This window comes from Oreochromis niloticus, linkage group LG11 (genome assembly GCF_001858045.2).
Source record: "Oreochromis niloticus isolate F11D_XX linkage group LG11, O_niloticus_UMD_NMBU, whole genome shotgun sequence".
Lineage (NCBI taxonomy): Eukaryota > Metazoa > Chordata > Actinopteri > Cichliformes > Cichlidae > Oreochromis > Oreochromis niloticus.
Window position 1 is genome coordinate 31,238,509 of NC_031976.2, and position 8,246 is coordinate 31,246,754.

Sequence of the window (8,246 nt, forward strand, 5' to 3'; positions counted from 1 at the left end):
AATCGTTTATCTGTATATTTAGTAATTTCCATTTGGGTAATTTCAGTTATTACATTATATGTGTTATAGTATGACAATGTCTAAAGCAGAACAGGCGGGGTGGGGGGAGATCTAATAAAAGGATAGAGTACAAATAGAAATGCATAATGTATCACAAACTGCTTCACCTTCAAGAATAAACAAACATACAATACCTGGAACACAAAAATTTGAAAATGCACTCATATGTAAATTAACAGTCTTTTTGTAGTGTGAGTGTGTGTTTGTGTGTGTGAGAGAGACAGAGTGTGTGTCTTTGTCACAAATGTACTTGTAATGAGTAATGAGGGTGGGAAGGGATTTATTTTTCCCTGTATGATGGATTTCAGTTGCCGAAATTCAAGAAATTTACCTTTGCTGATTCTAGATACAAATTCTTCAAATGAAATAAACTTTCCATCTTGTATAACATGTTCTACATTTTTTAACCTTTTCTCTTGCCACAATGAAATTCGTAGTATATTCTTGTTCTGATAAATATGTAGATTGTTCCAAATGGGTGTTAGTTTACATGGGATAAGTGATGTATATATATATATATATATATATATATTTTATATTTTTATTTTTTTAAGAATTCCCACTAGGCTGTCAGAGAAATGTTTAATAGTGGAGCTAATGAAAGGCAGACCTGAAAGTTTTACATTTCCAGAGAATGCCTGTTCTAGGTCCAGCCAAGAGCTGTCTAATACGCTTTAAAACACTTTGAGACATATAGCAATCTATTGGATAGGAAGCGGTGATAAAAATTTGCCGGTTCTAGACCACCATTGTGTTTTGGTTTTTGCAGAGTTTTTAGGCTTATCTGTGATGGTTTGATTTTCCATAAAAAGTTCCAAATGTTTGAATCTAGTGATCTAAACCAAATAAGAGAGGGTTTATCAGGGATCAGTGAAAATAAGTAGTTTATTTTCAGGAGAATCATTATTTTCATGGTCTCAGCTCTTCCCATGAGTGATAGAGGTGAAGTTCTCCAACGTGTGAGATCGTCCTCTACTGTTTTTAATAAAGGAACATGATTCAGCTGTATCAGGTCTGAGAACTTGGTGGAAGCGTTTATACCTAGATATCTAATGTTACCTGATTGTAGTGGAGTGGTGGTGGTGTTTTTAAAATTACAATTCAGAGGTAAAACTATTGATTTACTCCAGTTGATCGAGTAGTTCGATATGGATGAGAACTTATTCATAAGTGTGATTGTCTTTATAAGCGAGGTTTGTGAGTTCCTGAGTAAATGTAATACATCATCAGCATATAGGCTTATCTTATGGTCTGTATTTTCAGTGCTTTGATATCTACACTTTCTTGGATTACTGCTGCTAATGCCTCGATAAAAATAACAAATAGCAAGGTGAAAAGTGTCTGGTGCCCCTCTGTAGGCTGAAGCTTTGTGAAGTAAGATCATTTGTCCTGACACAAGCATTTGGAGAGCTGTCCAGTGTTTTAATCCAGTATATGAAAAATGAACCAAATCCAAATTTTTGTTTTCCAGTTTACCCAGTCAAATACTTCCTCTGCATCCGAGGAGACAACTTTGGTTTCACATTTCTTGATGGAACAATAATCTATTAGTCTATGTATAATATTCACTGAGTGTCTACCTTTAATGAAACCTGTTTGATCAGGATGTGTTATGAATGGAGTGATTTTTTTTCTAATAATATGGCAGCATTTTAAGGTCTAATTTTATGAGAGATATTGGGCTGGATGGAAACGCAGGATTCATGCTTGGTTTAAGAAGTAGACTAATGATGGCAGAGTTCATGTTTGGAGATAGAATCTGGTGTTCGTTCTGAAATTGAGTGACCATTTAGAAAAAAGTAGGTGTCAGCATAGGCCCAAATTCTTTGTAAAACTGCTGAAAAAGCACCTGGATCTGGGGCTTTATTGTTTGGGAGATACTGTAGGGTTTCATGGATTTCAGAGATTGAAAGAGGTGAATCCAGAGCCACAATCTGTTCGCCATTTAGTTTCGGTAGATTTATATTGTTAAGAAATTCTGTGACGTCAGCGTTGAAGGGATTAATCTGTGATGAGTATAAAGCTTCATAAAATTCTTTAAAAGATTTATTTATTTGATGTGGATCATTAGTTGTTGCCATTGTTTCCAATGGAATCCTTCATAGAATAAATGTTTTTTTTTTCTTTATTTAGCTTTAACTGATTTGCAAGGACTTCTTCAGATATACTACCATCTTCAAAGTTCTCCAAAAGCAAACTGTGCCTCAGAAGTTTTGTTCTCCTGTTAATTATTTCATTTAATACTAGTTTTAGTTTTCTCAGGTTATTAATTATATGTTTTTGTGGTGAGGCAGCATAGGCAGATTCTGATGATTATATTTTTTGTTCTAGTTCTAATACAAGCATTTTCCCCTTCTTTTTCTTATATGAACAGTAAGATAATATTTTGCCTGCCATTACTACTTTTCCTGCTCCCCATAAAACACATTGTGATATTCCTGGCAGGTCATTATTATTTAAATGCGACGCCCATTCCTTTTTGAAATAAATTAATGAAATCTTGTTCTTCCAATAATGATGTATTAAATCTCCAGCTCCTAACTGGTGGTGTGACTCTTTTCTCTGTCAGAGAGATAGATATCGGTGCATGATTGTTGATGGTGATAGGATGAATCTGAATGTCTGTGATATCACTCAAAATGACGCTGCTAACTAAAAACTAGTGTAAGTGAGACTGTGAGTGGTGTACTGGCAAAAAGGTGTAATCCCTGAGAGTGGGGTGATGTTGATGTGAGCGCCAAGCATCGCAAAGACCAAATCACTCATGTATTGTTTAAGAATATCTGTAGACTGCCAGTTCCTTTGACTCACTCCTATTATAAGTGTGGTGTCAGAGTGATCCAAAAGGGAAGAAAAGAAGGAAATGATCCTCTGCAGAAAGTTTTTTTTTTTATTACATACTCTTAACGAATTAAGAGCAACACAATAACAAGATCTAGGAGATAGATATTTATCTTCACGAAGCTAATCAAACACATCAAATAACTATTGGCTCTGGAAGAAACATGCATGACATATTCAAAACTTGTTACATTGTTTCCATTAATTGCATCTGTGCGAGATGCAAGTCCCATTTCATGTAAGCCGATCTGAAATCATAAGTAAAAATAGAAAAAAAAAATGTGTACAAGTAACTGCAGACAATACTGACAGAATCGTGCAGGTACACTAGGTTGCATAATTCATATTTGTTCCGTTGTAAATCCTGTCTTTACCCAGAGTCCCATCCCAATAAACACTTATCTAGATCCAATAACCACTTGCTCTCTAAGTGCAAACACAAACGCTGCCTGGTGTCTCATTGAAGATGATGATATCTTTTTCATGCTCAACAAACTGACATAGGGTCAAGGTCAGGCATACAGTAGCTGGACTGATAGTTCAAAGTCTGAGTACCTACCACATATGTCATTTTCTCAGTTTCCTTCTAAGACAGGATTTCTACTTCAATATCTGTGTTGTAAAATTGTCGTCCCACTTAGGAGAGCTGCCCTGCTGGAATCAAACAAGCGCATGCTGCTCATGAATGTGTAGAGGTCAACTCCGTGCACAGGAAATTAAGTTACAATCGGCTTGCGTAAGCTTAATTTATGAGCTGTCTGTAGTAGGTTTATATTTAGATTTATTTTAAATGAAGGACTGAATAGGTTGAACCTTTCTGTTTCAACAACTGTGCTCATTCATTTGTTGACAAAAGGTTTTTCTCTCCATTTCCTTAAAATTGCTATACATATACTCTTTGAAGTAGTTTGGCCAGATTAAAAGCAGTGTTTTTTAATATACTGCAGTAGCTATAGTATACAGTATATACACATGTACACACTGTGTCTGTATACTATAGCTACTGTAGTGTGTTAAAAAAAACAAAACACTCCTTTTAATCTGGCCAAACTACTTCAAAGCAACTTTTATTGTTAAAGAACTTTATTTTTAAGGAATGGCTTCAATTTTTATTGAAGCCATTGTTTTTCTTAGTTGATCGGACCTGTTAGACTAGACCCTCTCCCAGCATGCAATAACAAAGAAAGTCACACAAACACAGGAGAGATGTAAGCATTGCATTACAGATAGGTCTAGGGTTTGGGGTCAAACCAATTTCCTGTTGCTCTGGTAAACCATTTTGCACACCCGCTGTTTACCCCATCATGTTTCTTGTTACCTTTGACAAACAAGGTGAAGCCCTTGCGGGTTGTGCGGTAGTGCAGCATGAGGCTCGTGTCACAGTCCTCCTCCACACAGAAACTTGGTGGCTGCAACTTGAGGAAGCAGAAGTACTCGTGCAGCTTCTCAAACTCATTGATGAAATCATGCACATTTCTCCCAAAATCCTAAAAAAGATGCTACCACAATTATTTATAAGCAGTAAAATAGAATGTTGTTTGTATAATTTAAATAACATTTAATCTAAAGTTTTTTTTCATGTTGCCACAAAACATAGTAGTTTGTAATCTGTTCCTACTCTGTGCTGTTTCACTGCTCATTGGGGTTGAAGATCACAATTCAACCCCACTATTGCTATATAAGGTACTTGTATACAGGTTTTTTTTTTCCTATATTACCGTGCAGGAACAAGCTGTCACTGTATAAAAGAGAATACCCTTTCCCCCCTCCATTTTGCATGATTTCTGTTATGCTTTTACGATTAAACTGGCTTTTTGATTGCAGACATGGCTAGCATGAAGTTAAAAATGTAACAATAGCTAAAATTATAATGCAAATAATAATTTAAGTCAATCAGCATCAAATGTAGCGATGAACACATTAAGTGTTTAAACAGCTCCTAAATCAAATAAATAATAATAATTAAAACAAGCTTCTGTAATGTGTAGTACAGTATATTATTGCAGCAATTCTGTGTTAGGCCGGACAGTGCATTATCCAAGTTAACTATGTGCAGTCTTAAAAGTTGCATGCGTTTTCCCTATGCATTAGTTTTCTCTCCAGAATTTGATTATTTCTGTTTAAGTACAGAAATCCAAGATATTGTAAAGATTGTTCTTAAACAAAGCAATCATCACAATATACTGTGGCACGAAAAACAAAAACAGACTTATACATCTGATGTCTCAGAAACTTGAGGTTGGGTCAGCTCTCAGTCAGTCTCTACACATCCTCGCTGTAGGATTCATTCGTGTAACCGCTCGCCGCTTCCAAATACAGGCCGGACATCTTTAGAGGGTTATTTAATAAGATTTCCTAAGTTAACTGCTTAACTGAGAAGAGATCTGACAAGAACTGACATATCCAAAATGTAAGCTTGGAGTCATCTGTAACAATGGTTTAAATATTACTACGTCTGTGAGAAAAAATGAAAATAAAATAAAAAATTCCAGGGCATACAGTTCATATTGAGTCCACATGTATTCAGTGATTGGAACAAGATAATATCCTTTTTACCTGTGACACACAAAACAGTCATGGGAACTCTGGCAGCTTCTCCAGACTCCAGCTACATCCAGGAGAGGATATCAGGATAAGTATTAAATAAAAAACTGCTGTAACTGTGCACACCCACTGCTGCTTTGTTTTACACATACTGTAAAATTTTATTGTTATGGAAACTGAAGATACATCGCTAGGTAATCAACCAGTGTGTAATGCTTGTAACCCATCAGTTATCGGCAATAAAATCCATAAAATGCAGACAAAAAATCCAACAAAGCATGAAAAAGTGCAAAGACAAGGCCCCTTACCTGCAGTCACTTAGTGCTGTATTACCCAAGGCTCTCCGACTGTGCCTGCCAGCATTACCCAGTGCTGAGAGTTTCCACCTGCAGCTGACATGTGTGCTCTACCCTGACATTTGGCTGCCAGGTCAACAGATGACCTGATCCAAAATAGTAACACCAAGGAATGTTTGTGGCAGGAAATAAAAAATTCTTATTTTTGTATAATTTGTGAGGCATTTGTTAAGAAAGAGGTCTGTGGCTGGTTGTGACTGGTTATGGGAATCCCTTAAAAAACAGAAGCTCAGTTTCCATCTTAGTTCACAGTGTCAGGCTCATTATCCAAAATTAGCTTGTACTCTTTTGCAAAAACTCATTAGGGCTACAGGTTGTTTGACTAATTACTTTAAATTTGCATAATTACAGTCAGGTGCACATTAAACTGACAGGCATTGTGTTGAGATTGGCATTTGAAAGGTTTTGTTGCTTTGTGAAGTGTAGCTAAATGGATCCATTCAAAACATCCGGGCCTCCTGTTAAGGCTGCTATTATCTACCCCTTGATCAGTGAAGGTTAAAATTTGACAAACATTTGTGTTTTGACTCATATCACGATGACTGTTTTGACCACCAGAAAGTACTTTTGCATTTGAAAAGAGTATTTTGTCATACCGGAACAGACATATATGATAAGTGAAGCTTTATTTAAAAAAAAAAAAAAAAAAAAAAAACACAACCAAAAAAGCCTGTCAGCTAGTGGGGCTTACTCAGTTTCTAAGATGAGGTAAACATTTAAACAAATCCACAAGGGGGCACTGTTACAACATCTTTTATTTATTACTGGCTCTTCTTCTGCTTCTACTGGCGGAGATTAAAACTAAAAAATGTGTGGCTGTGGCCTTTTGGTAAGGCCAGACAGCGAAGATCAAGCATTCTGTCATTTTCTGACATTTGTGGCCTTTTATATTTGGCCTGTTGCAAAATATACAGACCTAGTTCAAAATATCCTTTTACTCCATGAAAAGACCGGTTTTAGTCATGAACAAAGAGAAATACGTTTTTTACTTTAACTTTTTTAATATTTAAATCTTGACCTGGAAGGTTGAGAGGCTTACTCCTCTCATGTGGAGGTCTAATTAAGAAAACACTTTGAGCCATCTAGCCACCGCTTTCCACCGCACCTACTCTCCACTAGGCAACCAAAAGGGTGATGACAGCTAACCTGTAATACCTGCTCTGAGCGATAATGAGGCACTCTCTGTTCCATTTATTGTATGGCTTCCTGCCCCGTTCCCTGCCTCTTTCTTCCAAGCTGTCCCCTATATTCTACATGCTGCCTTCTGTCTTTAATGGCCTCTAGTGCAGCTTTTGCCACACTCTGGTCTGGGAGGTCTGCTGCTGCCTCTTAGCCTGGGAACAGAGGGAGATAACAATGTGCTGATGGTGCCAACCACAACTCCACACAGATGCTGCGAGAGCTTTCATTAAAGATGACATGACTCATCTTCTTTTGCTTCACCAATATTACACCCTGCCTTCCTTCCGTTCCCACAAAGAGAGAGGTGCCGCTGTTTCAAAAGGTGTCCATTCATACCATTTTTCAAACGCTAACAGGGAGCCAAGGAACACCTCCCTCCTATTGTTTGATGTGAACAACAGAAACACACACAGCAACACACTTACACAAATGGGCAGACACAGCCCTGTTTTTCTTATTACTCCACCACATGCACCGGCCGTATCTTTTTCACTCTTACTCATATATGTTTCTTTTCTGTCCTTGCTGGTTATCTGGGCTGGCTGAGGCTGATAACTCCCCTAACAGAGCGGCGATCCAATCTTTGGAGAGAATCGGGGTCACTGGAGGAAGCCATGCATAGTTGGGCTTATTCGGCTACGGCAAAAAGATAGCGGTTTATATAAGTTTTATATCATCGAAGCACGAAACGAGTTCACCATTCAAATAAGAGACATTGATTAAAGCATCAGCACAAAGCACAATCGGGTTATTGGAGCATTTCAGCAGACTCGGGCGATGGAGTTATCGGATGACAAACTCGCACCATAAACTGCTGCTTATATTTTATAACCAGCAGCCCTTCAAGATAAAATTACACATCCCTTTGCTGTAGCAGGGCTGTGACTGCACTAAAGCTGCAGGTATGAATCCTGCGATGTGACAAAATGGAAATCTCTGCCTCTGTGGAGGAGCTGTAACTGCTGTGACCCTGTGGTGGAATACTTAATGGGAGTCTATCTGTATCCCAGCCGTCCTATCTCTCAATCCACTGAACCATGCCCCCCACACCTACCCCTTTCTCCCCCGCATGCACACACACATGCGCGTGCACACATACCTCCCACTGCAAACGAATATTCCATATTTATCCTGCACAATCCCATGATACCCCACTCTTATTGGTTTTACTGTAGACACAGCAGGAGCTGCTCCATAAAGCGACGCTAGCTGAATGCTAACAATGTCGAAGCATCTTATTGTGACTTTATGCAGCAACCAAGG

General features: G+C 37.9%; 1 long non-coding RNA gene across 3 annotated transcripts; it reads right to left on the minus strand.

Moving 5' to 3' along the window:
- Positions 1–2,935: 2,935 nt before the first annotated feature.
- On the minus strand, positions 2,936–6,410 carry LOC102079439 (uncharacterized). Of its 3 annotated transcripts, none has more exons than XR_002063696.2 (5): positions 5,754–6,410; positions 5,458–5,509; positions 4,220–4,388; positions 3,461–3,552; positions 2,936–3,149 (listed from the first exon to the last, which is right to left on the minus strand). It is a non-coding gene; the product is annotated as an uncharacterized LOC102079439 (long non-coding RNA). The 3 variants fall into 3 exon arrangements; XR_266583.4 differs by having other exon boundaries at positions 3,461–3,555; positions 5,754–6,408; XR_003222294.1 differs by lacking the exon at positions 3,461–3,552 and having other exon boundaries at positions 5,754–6,404.
- Positions 6,411–8,246: the final 1,836 nt, after the last annotated feature.